A 19239-nucleotide genomic window follows, 5' to 3' on the forward strand; every position below is an offset into this window, starting at 1 on the left:
CCTTTCTGCCAACTCCCTGTAGATTGCTCAGCCCCTCTCTCTGTGGGAAACCACATAATATGGCAATTAAACATCCTCAGAGTCAAAGAGATGTTGGTTCAAATACCAGCTCTGCCATTTATTAGCTGTATGACTTCAGGCAAGTTGCTTTGCCTCTCTAAGTCTCAGTCTCCTCTATAATAAAATAGGGGTAATAATAATCTCTAATTATCAGGTACTTGTGAGCAAGAAGTGAATTAATTAATATAATAAGGTGCTTAGAACAACATCTGGCATGTGACAAGCACTGAGTATTTGCTTTCTAGCCCTAGAAGTTGAGAATGAATGTAAATTATGAGGTATGGCGTAAGCACTTAATACATGCAGCCATCATTAGTACTTTTGTTTTCCTGTCAACAGGTCACCGCTGTTGTCTCTTACCATGTAGCAAGGCTCTTTACATATATTATTTTGTTTAACTCTGATTGTTATTTAGTAATAATTTTGATCATTATCCCCACTTCACATTGGACAAGTTCAGTAGGTTACCCCTCTTCACAGCTGAGTGTGACTGGCAGGGAAGGAGTTTAATATAGTTTTTTTCTGATGCCAAAATGTGTGCTCATTCTAACTGTATGGTCATTCCCAGGAGGGCAAGGACTTTTCTGATTCTGCTGTGTCCCTAATAACCATGAAGGCCGGGACCACAGGAGGTGCTTAAGTATGTCTTAATCAGCTCTTACAACTCTTATTTCCCACACATATTCTCATTTAAATGTTGCAATAATCACATAAACTGGGGGTAGTATTGTCTCATTTTAAAAATGGGAAGATGGATGGAAGGATGGATGGGTGGATGGATGGATTACATTAATCATTTCCAGGTTAGCATAATCATAGAAATCACCTAAAGTTCTCATTAAAACTCAGATTCCTCAACTCCTCACAAGTTCTCTGTATAGCAAGTGATTGGATTGGCCTCATGAATATGCTCACATTTCTGAACCAGAGATTACCAAAAAGGGATCCTCTACCCCAGCATGCAAAATACAATCTATCAACTTTAACACATTATTTAAAAAAAAACCCAAAAAGGCTGTAAATAAATTAAAGACATCCAACGCTGATTTAAGATTTCTAAGGTGACAATAATCCTCCAGTTGATTTATGGACTCAGTTTAATACCTACCAAATCCCAGCTGGCTTTTTTCTTGCAGAAATTGGCAAGCTGATACTAAATTTCATATGGAAATGCCAGGAACCCAGAATAGGCAAAACAACCTTCAAAAAGAACAAAGTTGGAGTATTCACATGTTCCCATAAAATTACTACAAAGATACAGAAATGAAGACAGTGAAGTAGTAAAGGATAGACATATAGGTCAATGGGATGAAGTTGAGAATTCAGAAATATACCCTTATTCTTTCGCCAACTGGTAAATGTTGGTTGGTTGGTTGACTGGAATAAGCAGAACTCTATTGGACCTTATGGTGACTATAGTTAATAACAATATATTATATATTTGAAAATGGCCAATTGATTTTTGACAAGGGTGCCAAGACCAATGGGAAGATCAATAATCTTTTCAACAAATAGTGCTGAAACTACAAATTCACATGCAAAAAAATGAAGTTGATCCCCTTCCTCATATCCTACACAAAAGTTAACTCAAATGTATGTCTAGATGTAAAAGGTAAAACTATAAAATTCTTAGAAAAAAACATGCAATCTTTATGGCCTTGGGTTTGGTGACTTAATTATTATACCAAAAGCAGAAATGACAAAAGAAAAAAATAAATAAACTGGGCTTCACAAAATTAAAATACTTTTGCTTCAAAGAATGTCATCAAGAAACTGAAAAGAAGAAACACATGAATGGGAGAGAAATACTTAAAAATTATATATCTGATAAAGAACTTATATTCAAAATATATGATGAACTCTTATAATTCAATCATGAAAAGATCAATAAACCTATTAAAAATAGGCAAAGAATCTGAATAGACATTTCTCCAAAGAAGACACACAAGTATCCACCAAGCACAGGAAAAGTCATTAGGGAAATGCAAATCAAAGCTATGATAATATGAACTTCCTGTGCACTAGAATGGCTGTAATTTAAAAGGCAGATAACAGTGAGGTGTCAGGGAGGATGTGGATATATTCTCATACATCGTTGGTAGAAATGTGCAATGAGGCAGCTGGTTTTGAAAGTAATTTGCCAATTCCTCAAAAGGTTAAAAATAGTGTCCCCACATGACTTTACAATTCTTATTTAACTGAGAAATAAAAACATTTGTCCACATAAAAACTTGTGCACAAGTGTTCATAGCAGTATCATTCACAATATTGCAAAGTAGAAATAACTCAATGCTCATCAACTGATAAACAGATAAATAAAATTGGGATAGCTATGCCATGGAATATTATTCAGCCATAAAAATGAAATGAAGCACTGACACATGCTACAACCTTGTACCTTGAAGTACCACTTATGCTAAGTGAAGAAAGCAAGTCACAAGAGACCATATATTATAAAATCTCATTTATATTAAATGTCCAGAATAGACAAATCTATGGAGACTGAAAGTAGCTTAGTGGTTACCTCAGAAATTAGGGGAAAATGGGGAATAATGACATATGAGTTCTTTTGAGGTGAACAAAGTGCTCTAAAATTGATTGTGGCGATAGTTGCACAACTCCATCTATAAAAAGCATTGAAATACTTTAAATAGGTGAATTGTATAGCATATGAATTATAGCTCAATAAAGCTGTTTTTTTAAACAAAAATCCATCTGAGGAAGAAAGTGTTAGACTCTTTCTTTGGATTTATCTCATTGTTTTAAAATTTCACACACACACACACACACACACACACACACACACTCTTCCATGGTACCTATAACATATGAACTGAATTATGTCCTCCAAAATTCATATGTTGAATTCCTAATATCCAGTGCTTCAGAATGTCACCATATTTGGAAATAGAGTTGTCCTTGCAAATGTAATTAGTTCAGATGAAGTCATAGTGGAGTGGGGTAGGCCCATATGACTGGCATCCTTATCAAAAAGAGAAATTTAGAGAGAGACCAGCAGAGAGGAAAGATGCCATGAAGGTACCGAGAAAAGATAGCAATCTGCAAGCTTTTGAGGAAGGTATACTTCATGCATATATTCAGCAAACATTTATTGAGAAGACACTGTGTCAGTCACTATAGTAGGACCAGCAAATAAAGTAGTTAATAAGATAAACTGCCTTCTGAGATTTATAGTTAAGTAGGAGGGAGACAGACAATAAAATACATGCATGATAAGTAAGTAAACTATACAGTAAGATAGTATGTTAGAAGGTGAAAGTGCTTTGGAGAAAAAGGGGAAGCATATGGATAGAGTTAGTGAAATGAATAAAAGATGCTCAGGGTACATCTCATTAAGCTGGGAATATCTGTACAAGACTACTTTTCTTTTGGTGGTACCAGGGATTGCACTCAGAGCCTTGCACTTGGGGCAAGTGCTGTACTACGTGAGCCACAGCCTCAGTCCTTTTACTTTTGTTTTTCAGATAAGGTCTCATACTTTTGCCTGGCCATCCCTTCCTTCAGAGTAGCTAGGACCACAGGCATGGGCCACCACGCCTGGCTTGATTTTGAGGTAAGATCTCACTAACTTCTGCTCAGGCTGGCCTCAAACCATGACCCTCTTTACAGCTGTCTTCCAAGTACCTGGAGTTATAGGACATGAACTTGGGTCTGTCAGATTCCCATGTCTTTCCCTCACTTATTGGCTGTGTGATCTTGAAAAAGTCATCTCTATAAGTCTTGGCTGCCAGTTATTTGAGAATTGAAGCATCATTTGTTTTCCCATCAGATGTTTGATTCACATTTAATTCAATCCAGTTTGGCCTGCATCTGATAGAAAAACATGCATATGCTAAAACCATAAAAGCATCTAGCATAGCCCAGACAGTCTTGGCCAATAGATTTCACCTTCTAATCCAATTTTGATCAGCCACAGTGGCTGCCTGGAGCCCTCTACTGGTAAAGTTTTAAGATAGCAACTGGTCTTGATGGGCGATAGTGCCATGATCCACTAGTGAGGTCTGGCATGGGTGAAGAAGTAAAAGTCATTGCTGGTGTCCTAAGTGGAAAATTCGAACATCCTTCAAAATTAAAGCATACCCACTTATTTTTTTTGGTAGAAAGGTAGAAAGCAACTTCGTGTACTTAAAGCCAATGACCAACTTTGTGAGCACAGATGTGAATTTTGGAATCATTCTCTCCATCTCTTTATATTATCTACTTCTGGGCCTTTATCTGTAAACTCAAATGTCTTTGACAGCAGGCTAAAGAAAAAACCTTTTCTGCTATTTTTGAATCAAATATGGGAGGAAACTATAAACATTTTCTTGGCTAGGAAAGAACCTGGTTTCCCTCAAGGATCATGTCATAAATGGCAAGTCAAGGAAGCCACAGTGTCCTGAACTGCTGGCCTGCTTCCTCCACACTTGGGTATCATCCATATCTGTGAGGTCTGAGAGCCTCCTGATTTATAACACTGCATTCCAAACAGCCCATAAAACAATATGCCAGCCAGGGAGCTCACAAAGGAAAACAGACTCCCTTCGGGAATTCATACAGGAAAGATTTATACAGGAAGTTGTTAAAAATAACTTCCAGGTGTGATGGGATGAAATGAATTAGTCAACTCTCAATTACTGTGGAAGCAGCCTGGGGCACTGGTAAAGTGAAGTAGAGGAAAACCCAGAGACTGGTTCTATTTTAGTCTTCTGGTCAGTGCAAGGCTTAGAAGTTTCAGGAAGACCTGCATCTGACTCCTATCTGGGCCACTTTTTGCTATATGACCTTGGGAAAGTCATTTCACCTCTCAGAGTCTCATTAGAGTCTTAGAAATCTTAGAAAGAAGATTCCTTATTTCTAAGGTAGAGGTAGTAACATGCCTTGCTGTTAACATGTATTGAGAAGATAAAATGACTGTGAACACAAAGCACTCAGCAGAGCATCTGCAGCCTAGCAAGCCCTCCATCAATGTGGACTCTCACTCAATGTGATGAGAACACATTTGCATTTCTTAGTGAGTGTCATGAAGACTGAATTTGAGGGATGTCATGAGAAAGCTGCTAGATAAAATTTGAGTCCTCATTCTGTGTTCATCTGCTATGCAGCCTTGGGAATTTCCCCTCTCTTCTCTGAACCTCCATTGGTGCACTTGTCATATAGGAAAATGCAGCACAGCGTTCATGACACACTCTCAGGGTTCAAGTTCCACCTCTGCACTTCCTGTCCGTGTGACTGAGTCTTTGTTTCCTGATCTGTAAAATGGGAATAATGATAATAATGATACTGGATGGTTGATCCTGAGTTCATGTCCTGATATCAATGTCCTGAAGTCAATGGTTGAAGACACAAGTCTAGGAGTTAAGAGTAAAGCAAGCACAAAGTTTATTGAAAGGATAGCAAAGCACCCTGATGGGTGGGACTAAGTGAAAAGTGCTAAGCCAAAGAAAGGCTGAAGTCTAGGGGATAATATAGGGTTCTGTCTGACTTAGGCTCCTCCTACTGTACTTTGAAACTAGATCTGTAATTGGATGTCACCTAATTAACTTCTTACGGAACTAACCATTTGGCTGCTCCCCTCCTCCATCCTTATCAAACTGGACATTCCAGGTGGGTCTTGTTAGTCTATCCTGTCCTTGAGGCCTGTCATATACATTTTATTATTGCCCCTTGCTATCTTGGTGAGACCCACCATTTACATTTATAACTCCTTTTCCTATCTTGGTGGGAGTTTGCTGTGTTACTTTCCTTGAGGAGCCTCTTTCTTTTCCCTTTGGATGTTTGCTTTCAAAGATGCTTCCTTATCTCCCTTATCTAAGAGAAAGACCTCCCCATTTTATTATCTGGCTGAGAATCCTGCTCCTCGCGTCTCCTTACATGTTTGCTTAAAAGTAAACATGTTTCTCTTATCTAAAAGTTACGTTTGTCATTTGTTCCCCTGACATTCTTTTATTATTTGTTCCCCTTACATTTCCAAAGTCACTTCTGCCAGTTGTTCCCCTCCCAATAATACCAAGCTCCCAGAGACAACAAATAAAATAAACACTCAGAAACGTGAGCGACCTGTGTAGACACCAAAGGGAGTGATGTGCAAGTAGAGAGAAGGGAACAGTCACTAGAGGCTAGCTTGGAGCCTGGATAACTTGGGGTAGGAAAATGCACATATGAGGGAAAAGTTCTGCAGCATGGCAGGGTGGTTACGGCTCACAGCCACTCATATTTTGTAATGAAGAAGAGAGGAGTTTGAGGGTTCTGACACAGAAGCAATGATAAATGATGTGCTAATTACCCTCACTCGTTCAGTACACATTGTATACATGGATCTAATTATCATGCTGCACACCATAAATATGCCCAATTATATGCCAATTAAAATAGTTCCTGACAAAAAGCAATGTGAGTAATTCTTAGCTTCTACAATAATAATGTTATTAAAACAATTATCTCTCATGTTCCACTCTGCTCCAAGAAGCCAGTGTCAGTAGCAGGATGGAAAGATCCAATTGCAGTCCATAGGCCACGCGTAGGCAACAGAGTCCCCTGCCGGTCCACCACCGTCCTAAGACTCTCTCCCCCAACATCCCGTTCTCCTGTCCCCTCCCAGGGCTCTCAAGAGTATCCAGAAAGCCTTAAAAATGTATGTCTCTTCCTCCTGTGCTCTGTAGTTCAAGTTCTAAGTGAAGCAAAGCTCCTATATCAGCATTAATTAAACTGCCAGCTACTACCAGTCCCATTACTCCGCCCTTAAATCTAATTCCTAACTGTTCGGCAAGAATCCCCTCGCTGCATAAACCCTGGCTGGAGTTTTATGTAACCTTAAAGACTTCTTGAGAGCTCCTGCAGGGTTTCTTCTCCCCACCCATCTTGCAGTATGGCGCAGGTCTACATTGCCAATTCGTGGGGGAAAATAGCTTCTCTCGGCACTTTCCCCATCTGTCTTAATTTTTTAAATTATGCTTTTATTAAACCCTTAAGGAAAATGGACTTGCAGAGTTCTCATTAAACAGGGAACTATGCACTGCATAAAACAGAAAGATGAATTTTTTCTTAAAGCTATCCTCACAATTTGCCTTAATGAATTCTCCCTCCGCTGCTGTTTTACAGAGAGTATGCAAATAAATAGAGCACTTGGTGAGTGGTGGATGGGCAAATGGATATTTAAGCAGTTAATAATAATTCTCGTAGACTCCAGTGGGGATCTTTCTTCTTAGGAACTCAAAGCACTTGGTGCATTACGGCAGGCTCTTGTCTTCCTGGAGGCAGCAGTGCCAAGACGGGAAGGAGATACATCTTTGCAACATTGCTTCTCACTGTGGGCAGAGCCTCCTTGTTTTCTTCCTTGTTGAACTTAGTCATGTGACTTGCCTTGGCCAATGACTGTGGGAGGGAGTGATGGTTTGATAGATTCAAAGTGAGCTTTAGAGGGTGTCATATGTCTCCAATCTCTCCCCTTCCTGCCATCTCCATAATAAAAGCCTCTAGAGAGCTGCTGCTCCTAGAATGAGACACATACAACAGACATACACAGCCTGGAGCCAAATCCAGCTGAGAAAACCATAGGGTCTCTGCAAACAGGAGTGAGAAAAGTGTTTGTTCTTGTAAGCCATTGAGATAAGGGTTATTTGTTTCATAGCATTCTTGCAGAGGTAACCGACCAATGCATCACTGGTATATCGAAATCACTTAGGTAAACTTTCAAAAATATGTGGATGCCTAGACCCCATTCTAGACATTCTGACTCACTTGGTCTGAGGTGACCAAGGACACCTCCCCAGTGATTCCAATGTGTAGTCATGAGTGAAAACCATCAATCTGTGTCATCATACTTAACTCTCTGTACAATGTTGTGAGGTAGGACTTGTCCATCTCACTTCACAGGTGAAGAATGGAGTGTTAGAGAGACCAGGCATAGCTGTCAGGAGGACTCCCAAACAATTAGTGGCAGAGTCAGCACTCAAGCTCAGATCTGTGTCACTTAGAGAGTCACAAAGTTGCTGGGAAGGTTGCTTACAGTTTGCATTGTGCCCACTAAATTAATTCTCTGGGATTAGGATTCAATTTCAAATTATTTATTTTGAAGGTTGTTGGGGGTTGAACCCAGAGCCTCTCACATGCAAGTACACTTTCTACTTCAAGCAGAAAGTACACTTTCTACTACTGAGCTCACCCTCAACAAGAACCTACTTTTTATTTTATTTTACTTTTTTGAGATAGGGTCTCATTATATAGCACAGGCTGGTCTTGAACTCACTATCTTCCTACTTCTACCTCCTGAGTGCTGGGATTGCAGGTAAGCACCTGCCTGGCATGAACCTATTTTTTAAGCTGAGTTCTGTGAAGGCAAATGTCTGAGATGGTCCCTGCTCCCCTTGTGTACATGCCTTATGAATCCTCTTACCTTGAGTGTGGGTAAGACCTATAAAATTATGGCTGGCGCATACCAATGGTAAAGGAATTTGTAGATGTAATTAAGGTCCCTAATCAGTTTACTTTAAGTTAATTGAAAGGAAAAACATCCAGGGTGGCCTGGTCTAATCATTTAGAAGAAGATCTAGAAGTCAGAGATGAAAGAAGTCAGAGAGATGGATGTAACAGAGGCACTTCCTTATTGACCTTGAAGAAGCAAACTCTCATGTCTTGAAGAGGGCCACATGGCAGAGAACAGTGGGCAGACCTTGGGGGCTAAGGGCCTGATCCTACAGCTCAGGGAACTGAATTCTGTCACCTATCAGTGAGCTTAGAAAAGGAGCCCAAGTCTCATCTCTGGCCAATGCCTCGATCTCAGTCTGGTGAGATCCCAAGCCACAGGACCCAGCTACCCCAGGCTACCCCTTACCCAGGCTTCTGCATCATGGAAATGATGAGGTAATAAAGTTGTGTGTTTTTCAGGCAAGTGTGTGATTTGATACACACCAATGGAAACAAACACAGTTTTCCAAGCAATTTTTTTTTAGTAGTACTAGGAGTTGAACTCAGGGCTTCATGCTTGCTAGACAGGGGTTCTACCACTTGAGCCACTCTGCCAGACTTCCCAAGCAATTCTAATAAAGGCACTTGTCCTTGGGCCACACTTTGAGCAATACCTGAACTGTTGCATAAAAATGGAGGCCAATGAGATTAACCAGATCAAAACTAAACCAGTCCACAAACAAATTGTCACTAGCTTAGATTTGGGTTGTCATTATTGATTTGGTTTGAGGTTTTCTTATTTGTGAATGGAATGTTGATGGCTGGGTGTATTAAACATGACAGCATCCCTAATGAAGCTTAGGTCAGTGCTTCTCAGACCATCTGTGCTGAAGAACCATCTTTGTTTTTTCCTAACACATCATGGCCTGACCTATTCCACTATGCTGGAAGAATATCATCTGCCATCACAAGAACCTACCCCTGAATTTGAACAACACTCAAACTCGTCCACATCCTGTTCCACAAGACACTCAGATGTTGTGCAGTGCTGAATTGTTATAAAAGTTTCTACATGCCAGCTCTTGGTGTCTGCATGATTTTTGTCTTCAACTGGTAACAAATAACTCACAACAACACAGTTTGAATGATACAAGCCTAGAGTCAAGCAGGGCCCTTTCTCTTCCCAGCTTTAGTCCTGGGAGGGGCCCACTGATGATGTCAAGACACAGAACACCCCCAAATTACTCATATCATGCTTCTTTCCAGTCTCAGATTCCTAAAGTCCAACTGAGGCAGGCATTGTTGGAGATTTGCATCCAAGGTGGGACCCCACAAGAAACTAGGGATGAATGAGAGTTATTTACCATGAAGCTCAAGCTCCCTTCATTTGAATGGCCCTGCTAAATAAACAGATACTTCCATGCCTAGATTTGATTAGTAATTTTACGTGGTTAGAAGGGTCATCTAAGCTGAATAAATGTGATTCTCTCATCTCGCGATCTGCCTCTGCTGTGGAACTTAGCCAAAGCTCATCAGGCCATTAGGTCCGCTAGGTGAAACTTCACATCCTCTGAAGCTCTGCAGGCAGCCATGCTTGGCCTCACTCTACCTGCCATCCCAGGAGGACTTAGGCGTGTCCCCTGAGCCTGGAGTAGAACCTCCATAATGCCACCCATTCTCTGAACTTGGCTGAGTAGGTGCCCTTCTCAAAGCCTCTGTTTCTTCATCTGCACAATGCAGACAAAACCAGCATCCTTAAATGTTTAATGAGCATCTGAACCTATAGGCTGGGTGCAGAGCTGGGTGTTTAATGGGAATAGTACATAGTGACTTAGCATGGGTTTCCGTGACAGAACACCCAGGTTCGAAGCCTGGTTCTGCCCTTGCCACTGCGTAACTTCGCAAGTCACCCAACATCTTCAAGCCTTAGTTTCCTTAGCTGTGAAAAAGTGTTAATAAGGTAATATGGCAACTCCATCCTGGTGACACTCTGAAGATTAGTAAAATAACATATGAAAAAGATTAGCAGACACCCTGGGTCAGAGTGAATGCTCATAACTGACAGCTATTATTTTTTGTAAATACGGAGGCTGGCATTGGTCTCTGTCACACAGGGAAGACATCAGAGAGCCAAGATCAGGGTTGAAGAATTCCCTGACCCTGAATTGAGTTAGGCAAACAGACCACTAGAGCTCAAAGCTATGATCTCTGAGTTTTTGGTACAGAGGAAGCCCACCCCCCATGATTCTAGCCTGCCACAGGCCACCAAGTCTGCCTCCCTCTGCAGAGAACCGGCAGTCACATGCCGACACTCACTAGTTTTCAATTTATTCCTGTATCATTCCCCCTAATATCTCCCAGGGGGCTGATTGATGGAGACAGGTGAAAATCTATAGCTGTGTGACAGAATGTTTACTACCAGCCCTCTAGGAAATGATTACTTCGAGGTAATTTTGAACCTCAGGACTATGATGCAGTGTCTCATATATTAAACTGTGGTGAGCAGTATATGGAAGTATTACAAGGAGACCTTGTATTTCACAGCTTACTGGAGAAGGAACACACAGGAACAAATTGGTTTCAAGGAAGGCAAGTACAGAGATCAAATTCTTTCCATTCAGCCCTATGGAAGGAAAAGAGAATTAAGCTTCAAGCCTACACAGCCAAGGGCAACACCCATTGTATGCTCCCAGACTGCTCCAAGGTAGATGTTACAGCCAATGTCACAGATAGTTCCGACACTGAAATTTACATTACCAAGGCTGTAGGACTCTGTCACAGCTGCCACTAGAAGCTGCATGGATTTCTTTGTGCCTGTCCCACGACCATGACCAGGTGGTTTCCTTGGGGTACTCTTCTTCACATATCTCCTTTCCTAAAGGTGAAAAACATGGACCAATGGAACACATACAAACACAATCACTTAGCTTATAACACAGATATCACCTTAAGCGTAAGGAAAAGGATCTTTTTCCTAATTACTGGTGCTGGATTAAGATGCATGTCAGTATGGGAAAAAATTCATCTTGAGCTGTACTTCACACCATACACAAAAATTATTCGTTTAAATGTGGAGGGGTAAAACAATAACACTTTTAGGCAAAACAAGGAAGAATATCTTCATGACCTTAAGATAGGCGAAGATTTCTGAAACAGTTCACAAAAGTGCTGATTATATAGAAATACTGTTAAAGTAGACTGCACCTATGTCTGTTTGAGGAGGAAGATAGCCTTGAAACAGGGTTGTAAAACATGGTAAACTGTCAATTAAAAGCTGTAACCTCGGACAGAGCTGTGAGGAATTGCCCATTAGAGCCATGCAAAAGTTTGGGACCAAGATGAAAGGCACCATGCAGAGATAAGCACCCATTCCTGCCTTTCTTTGTCTCCACTTGTAAATAAACTTTCCAAAGCAGGCCTCCCCCGCTGCTCTTATCTAAACCTTAGGTCTCTAACCCACTACTAGCCCTACTTTATGGGAGAGCACATTCCTTGTAACCTGATACCCTGCACTGCCTTTTAAATATCCTGTGAATCCTTTGTTCGGGGCTCAGACACTGGTACACGTCTGGGCCCGCTAGCGTAAAAATTAAAATCTGATTTCTCCACTCCTCCGAGTGTTGCTTGGTTTCTCCTCTGACAATATTGCCACAACATGTTAATAGTAATGAAACGATACTATGAAGGGAATGAAAAGACAATAGCAGCATGGGGATGAGTATTTGAAAAATCAAAAAAGGATTTTTATCCAAAGTATTAAAGGAATCCCACAAATTAAAAAGATAGCTAACACCACGTGTCAGAGCAGAGCAGCTAGAACTATAATACGTGGATTGCAGTATAAATTAGCATATTTTATACAATGATTTCAGTGTCATTTACATAATCTATGACATAGCAATTCTACTCCTAGATATATGCCAAAAGATATGCACATATATGTTCACCAATAAAAATGTACAAGAATATTCTGGAAACAACCCAAATGACCATCAGCATTTCAATGGAAATAAACTATGATTGATATATTCACATAGTGGCCAGCTGTAATGCAGTGAGAATGAACTGTAGTCACAGCAAAATGTTGAGTGAAAAAGACAGATGCAAAGGACTCCATGCTATTTAATTCCATTTATATAAAGTTCAAGAATTAGCAAAACTAGCCTATGCTTTAGAAGTCAAGATCATAGCTACTCTTGGAAAATAATGACTAGCAAGATCTCAATAGGGTTTGCTACTGACTGTTTCTGGTTTCAGGCATTGGTTATAGGAACATGCTCACTTTGGAACATGTAACAGGCAGTGAAATTATGCACTGTGTGATTTTTTTATATATATGTTATTCATCAATAAAATGTTTGCCAAAAAACAAACAAACAAACAAAAAAAACCAGACCTCTTAGATGAGGCCTAGATGAAGTCCCAAGATTACAAGGGTGACAATAAAGTCAACTTCTGGCTTTTTCATTAGGGGCGGTGGGACTATGAACAAGGGAAAATAATACAGAAAGAACATTGTCGTAATGTGGGCAGCCCAAAAAGCATTAAAAACTACAGCACGGGGAGGGGATGCAAGAGAATAGCTCCTATGGTTAAATTCCAAATCCCATATTAAGAACATCTGTAGCTGGGTGCTGTGACTCACACCTGTAATCCTGGCTACTTGGGAGGTAGAGATTGGGAAGATTGTGGTTCGAGGCCATCTCAGACAAAAATTTGCCACATCTCATCTCAACCAATGAAAGATAGGTGTGGTGGAGTGCACCTATCATCTCAGCTAGGTGTTAAACATAAATAGGAGAGTAGTCCAGTCCAGGCACACATGTGAGACATATTCATAAAATGTAGCAAAAAGCGTTGGAGGTGTGGCTCAAGTGATAGAGCACTGCCTGGCAAGTCCAAGGCTGAATCCAAACCTTAGTACCATCAAAAACAAAAAGCAGTGTTTACATACATTTCCACTGGAACCTCGTCTCAGCTCATAAGATGGACACTGCACCATCCCAGTTACTGCTGAGGAAACTGAGGCAGAGAGGAGCCAGAACTTCTACCAGGTCTCAATGTCTCCAAATCCATGTTCTCAGCTTTTGTGAATAGCCACAGCACGTGGAAGGAACTGTCATTCCTCTGGGTCTCTGTGGCTCAGTGACCTTCTGGCAGAAATGTGGGTCCCATGCAGGCAAGAGAAGCCTCCAGTGCTCAGCAAGGAGCAGACCTTCAGCACTGCCCTCCTGCTTCATAACAGTCCCACCTTAAACAGCATGACCTGTCCACAGGAGGAGGAAGGCATTTACAGTATTAACAAGACATACTGTTAATTAAAAGAGCAGTAACTTCAGGGGATAAAGAAGACATTTAAACCCTTGGAATTGTGTGCTTTCTATGCCCAACTGGCTACCACGTGGAAGTTAATACAGATGACCTTGGCTTTCTGATGCTGATTTCCAAACACCTGCAAATAGACCTTTGCTTTCTCCTAAGGGTTCGGAGTCTGGACCTGAGTGTTAGTAGTTTAAGGAAGGGCTCACCTATAAAGTAAGGTGCCCAGCTAATATGGATTTTGAGATAACTAAATTAGAATTTACATAAGTGCACATATACACTCATTACATGTACATACATCTCATTTAGTACAGTCCTGGGCACAGAGCAAGTGTTCAATAATCATTACTAGTTAATAGTATTCTGCTCGAGAAACTAAAGCAGATACCTTAAAAGCAACTGAGGCCAATAGGAAAAGAGGACCAGGAACCAGAGAAAAGGGTAGATCAAAAAGAATTAACCTAGAAGGTAACACCCACGCACAGGAAATCAATGTGAGTCAATGCCCTGTATAGCTATCCTTATCTCAACCAGCAAAAACCCTTGTTCCTTCCTATTATTGCTTATACTCTCTCTACAACAAAATTAGAAATAAGGGCAAAATAGTTTCTGCTGGGTATTGAGGGGATTGGGAGGAGAGGGAGGGGGCAGAGTGGGTGGTAAGGGAGGGGGTGGGGGCAGGGGGGAGAAATGACGTGTATGCACATATGAATAATAAAAGAAAAAAAATAAAAATAAATAGTATTCTGCTCACAGCTCACTGTCCTGGTTTCAGCTTTGGGAAACTGACCTCAATGTCATAAAGACCTTGACTTCAGTTAGGAGAAGTTATTTAAGATGTCCAAGGTTTCACAGCTAGGAAGATTTGGTACTTGTTGAAGAGAGAAGGTGGACTGGATCCAATGATAACTGACTTTTGAATCCCCTCTCCCCATTTTCACTGCACCCCATTCCAGAAGTGGGCTGAATTCAGATCTCCTAGCACTGGACCTAGCTGCTAGAATCAGTTACTTTCATCCAACTTCAGCATGGCACAGAGCAAGAGCCTTCAAGTGACAAAGCAGACCTCTTTCACATCTTTGGCTCCCTGGCCTCATGGGACTTTCCACTCTGGCTGTTGGCCTTGCAGGGATTGCAGATTTCATAGCATCTGTAGACGCTCTTAAGGGTTAGAGGCACAAGAAGTCGCTGAAAAGGCCTAAAACATGCTGCAATGCTTCTTCTTGTTGCGACCACACTCTGGGTTAGTGACAAGGTGGCCAAAGTGGACAAGGTCCTCTGATGCAAGCCTGGAACCTCTGATGTCTAGATTCCAGTTCCTCCAGGTCACCTGTGTTCACTGCAGCCCTAGCTTATCTGTATCATTTGATTCTAGCCCTGTGGCTTGGGATGTTGATTCAAGTTCATTTGGATTCCCAAAGAAGTCAAACAGATATGAGCTTTTATTGTACTCTCCCTCCTAACTCTGTGACCTTGAACAATTTCTTAACTTCCCTGAGCCTCAGTTTGCTTCCTTCCTTGTAAATGGGATAATAACATACCTACCCCAAGCCATGTAAGGGTAAATGCAATACTACAAGAAAAGCATAAACAGTAAATGCTTCATAAGTGATAGCTGGCATTCTTTCCAGCATTCCCTCTAAAGCAATTAGAATAAAAGGCCCAAGTGGAGCCTTGCTGAAGCAGAGTAACAGTGACACACTGACCTCTAGCTGAGTCCATGTCACTCTGCCTGAGTAAACCTTCTCCTGGCTTTCTGTCACTAGCTCCCAATCCCACCAGGCACATCTGGTCCTGAATACTTCTCCATGTCATCCCTGGACACTCTCACCCAGTCATTCTGTGTCATCACACTGGCTCCATGGTCCTTCCTACCTCAGGGATTGGGCATGGGCTGTCTCTGCCTGGGATCCTTTGCCTCCCATATGCTCTGCTAACTCCCACTCTTCATTTACATGAATGTCCCTTATCAGAGAGGACCTTATTCTCAATCTCATTCCCTTGTAAGTGCTTTGTAATCATTTGTACCCCTGCAGGTTGTCATCCTCTATGGACTATAAGCTTACCAGGCAAGGCCATGTCTGTGTTGTTCATCATTGTAGCCCCAAAGCCTAGAACTGTGCCTGCAACCCAGTAAGGAACTCAGTAAATGTGAGGAAGGATGAGGAAATGGTTGAATCAATGGATAGAAGAAGGATGGAAGGAGAAAATAATAAATAATAACATAAGAAAAGTAATGTAAGTTGAAGAAAGATAAGAGAGCTGGTTGTTTATAGTCACAGCGTAGGGTGCTCAATAAACTTAAGAATGGATGGATTGATGGATAGATGGATTGTTAGATTGAATGATGACCAAGAGGATAATAAAGCAAAATAGTTAAATGCAGAGGCTTTGGAAATGACTGTTTTGAGTTCAAAATCCATCTCTGCCATTTAATAGCTGTGTGACTTCAGAAAAGTCATTTAACCTCTGAGTCTCGGATTCTTCACTGCTGGTGAGGATGTTTATTGCAGAATTTGAGGGCAAAGAACCACACAGTACCTCTTGGTCCCAGAGCTCCCAAAGCAAAGGTGAACCTCTAGCTTTCTAGACTGGTGTTGTCAACATTCGGGTCACAGGCTGCCCAAGGAATCCATCTTCTTTTTACTCACCTAAAATTTTTACATCCATGAACAGAAGCTCTGATTGGCTGTGTTATTGCCTTTCAATACAGTGTAGTCTTCTTGGACAAAGTTTCTGACCACGTCACTCCGTACTGACTTCCTCAGGAGCGCTCCATGGTTGCCTTCAGCTAGTTCCAGCAGCGACAGCCAAAGCCTCACTTCAGGTTTTCCTACAAGCATTTGAATACCTTCCACAACACCTCAAACAGTGTGAGGGCCCGGTCTTTGCTTGAGGCTCCCTGGGCTCCTCTTATAGTCCATTCATTGCCTACATTGCTCCTGACTCAAGAGTCCAGAGAATTTGGGGGGCAGTCCTCCAGTTTTCTGGGGAGCACTGCTATTGGTTATATGAGGCTCCTCCCATTGGTCAGAAGCTCCAGGCAGTCAGAAAGATCAATTCCAGGCCTACAGATCAGCAGCCACTGGCACTGATTGAAATAAGGGCCTTAATGGCCCTTATTTCAGAAGTGACCTGTTTTGTTCTGGAGTTCTTAAGTGGTGCTTCTGTTAGCATCTTTGCTCGAGAATATAGTGATACACAGAGCATAAGAGAGTTAGGATAGGGAGCTCAGAGTTAAAAGCCACTATCTTCGCCTTGGTACAAATGAGGAAAGGTCCTCAGTCTGGACCTTGATACCACCCACAGGGTTGTTCAGCCTCCCTCTGCTGCCTCCAGATGAGAAACTAACATTCCAGCAGCGTGCAGATGCCAGCAGGCCTGGGTGAGAATCCTGGCTCTACGTTTAGAAGTTAGGTAGCTTGGGTCAAGAGACTTAACCTCTCTGTGCCTCAGTTTCCTTGGGGATCACAATAGTTCTGTGAGAGTACACATTGAATACATAGAATAGCGCCTGGTAGGCACCAAATACTTTATGAAATATTGCCAATAACAACAATAATAAAAATAATAATAATAATAACACATGATGAAGAAGAAGGGCAGTTCACAGTGTTTATCTACTGGGCTTTGGATACTCAGCCAAACAGGAGACAGATGAGGTCTCTGCATTCTGGGGTCTTTGTTCTGAGCACGACACAGTGATTCCCTGTGACATGTCTCCCAACATCACTCCATGAACAGACTGCAGAGGCGTCCACTTTAATTCCCGAACCCCCCGACTGTAACTGCAGTCTTCAGACTTGACCTGAGCAGGAGGACCATGGCAGACCATGTGTAAAACCTCAGTATGCAGCCCTGGGCATTCAGCATGCAATTTTGCACACTTTTACTACATTCAGATGTATCTATAGTAAAAAGGTAAAATACTGTGGCAAAATATATCACAAAGGATGTTTAAAATGCTTAATGAAGTCAAGTCATTGTTTGTAGGAAGCAAAAGGCAAATGCCCAAAGCAAAAAGCATCCAGGACAATAGGAAGTAACAGGAAATGAAACATGCTCTCCCAAGGTTAGGTTCAAACATGAAAAGTGCACGTGTAATTGGAAGTAAATAAAGACCCAATTTTAATACAGCAAGGGACACAGAAGGAAACTTAAGGAAAACAAACAAATGGAGGTGAAAAAGAACAAAAGAAAAAAAAGACAGATATGGAAGATAAATAAAATCCAACATCATATATGTGCTGTACCTCAATAGGTAAATAAAATAATGGTGTAAAATAAGCATTTACTCTCAGAATTTGAAAATTTCCCAAAGATCATATGAAACCACCAAGTGAGTCACTTTCCTGTCCCACACACCTGAAGACGTGGCAGGAGTGTTGCTGCTCACAACTCACTGCTGCCTCTCATAGGAGAAATTGCTCTTAGCCAAAGAGCGCTCCCTCTCTTGGAAGCTGATACTCCTCACCACCCTAGTTTTGGTGGCTGATATGAGTACACTGAAGGCAGATCCCCTGTGTGCAATTCACCCTCCACAGCCACCCACCTTGGAGCAGCTGAAGGTGGACTCAGTGGAGGCCCCAGTAGTTTGGCTTTTTGCCTTTACATCCTTCTTCCCCACTTGGCAGGTGCCCCACTTTGGAGAGCACTGCTATAGGTCACTGGAACCAAAGGAGGGGCTGAAGCAGGGAAGAGGTGTGGTCGGATCTGTAGCTTGAAGAGATGAGTCTGGGTTCCCAGTAGAGACAGAGGGCCAGGCTGGAAGCAGGCAGCACAGAAGGAACAAAGTTATTGGCATTCGAGCGAGAACTGGCAGCATCTTGGACAGTTGGTGGCAGGAGACGGAGAAGTGTTTAGGGGGATCCCTGTCAGGGGAGAGGGAGAGGGACAAGTGGAGACAGGGGATGGCCAGTATCTAGTGTAAGCATAGGGTGGGCTGAATTTTGTTCACTGACAGAGAAACCTCAAGGAGGAGCAGTTGGGTGGAGGAAGAGGATGTGTTTCATGTTGGACACACACCCGTTCACCATCATTGAAGCCACATTCTCCTTTATGGCAAAGAACTTGGAGGTCAGAAAAGGACCTTGTGCACTCATCACAGGAACAAATACTCAGGCACCCAACCACAAATGCTATTCAAGAAGGCTTCAAGACAGCTTTCCCTTTATTTTCTTGACCAGTTATTGAGCACTGACTGTGTACAAATCTCCTTGCTAGGCCTGAGGCAGACACAAGGATGAAAACACCATGAAGTCTGCCCTCTGGAAGGTTAGAGTCCCATGGGAGACACACACACATACCTAAATAAGGGCACACCTGCAGTCCCAGGTACTTGGGAAACTGAAGAAGAAGGATCTTGAGGCTGAAGGCAATTCTGACAACATAACTGAGGAAGGAAGGAAAGAAGGAAGGAAGGAAGGAAGGAAGGAAGGAAGGAAGGAAGGA

The 19239-nt window shown here is 41.8% G+C and overlaps 1 long non-coding RNA gene across 1 annotated transcript in view; it reads right to left on the minus strand.

Moving 5' to 3' along the window:
- Positions 1–18720, minus strand: part of LOC141418828 (uncharacterized) — a 32350-nt gene extending 13630 nt beyond the window's left edge. The window contains exons 1-2 of the long non-coding RNA XR_012443465.1: positions 18341–18720; positions 11224–11341 (exon numbers count right to left, since the gene is read on the minus strand). This is a non-coding gene — a long non-coding RNA (uncharacterized lncRNA). The remainder of the gene's footprint in view (positions 1–11223; positions 11342–18340) is intronic.
- Positions 18721–19239: the final 519 nt, after the last annotated feature.

This window comes from Castor canadensis, chromosome 18, assembly GCF_047511655.1.
Source record: "Castor canadensis chromosome 18, mCasCan1.hap1v2, whole genome shotgun sequence".
NCBI lineage: Eukaryota > Metazoa > Chordata > Mammalia > Rodentia > Castoridae > Castor > Castor canadensis.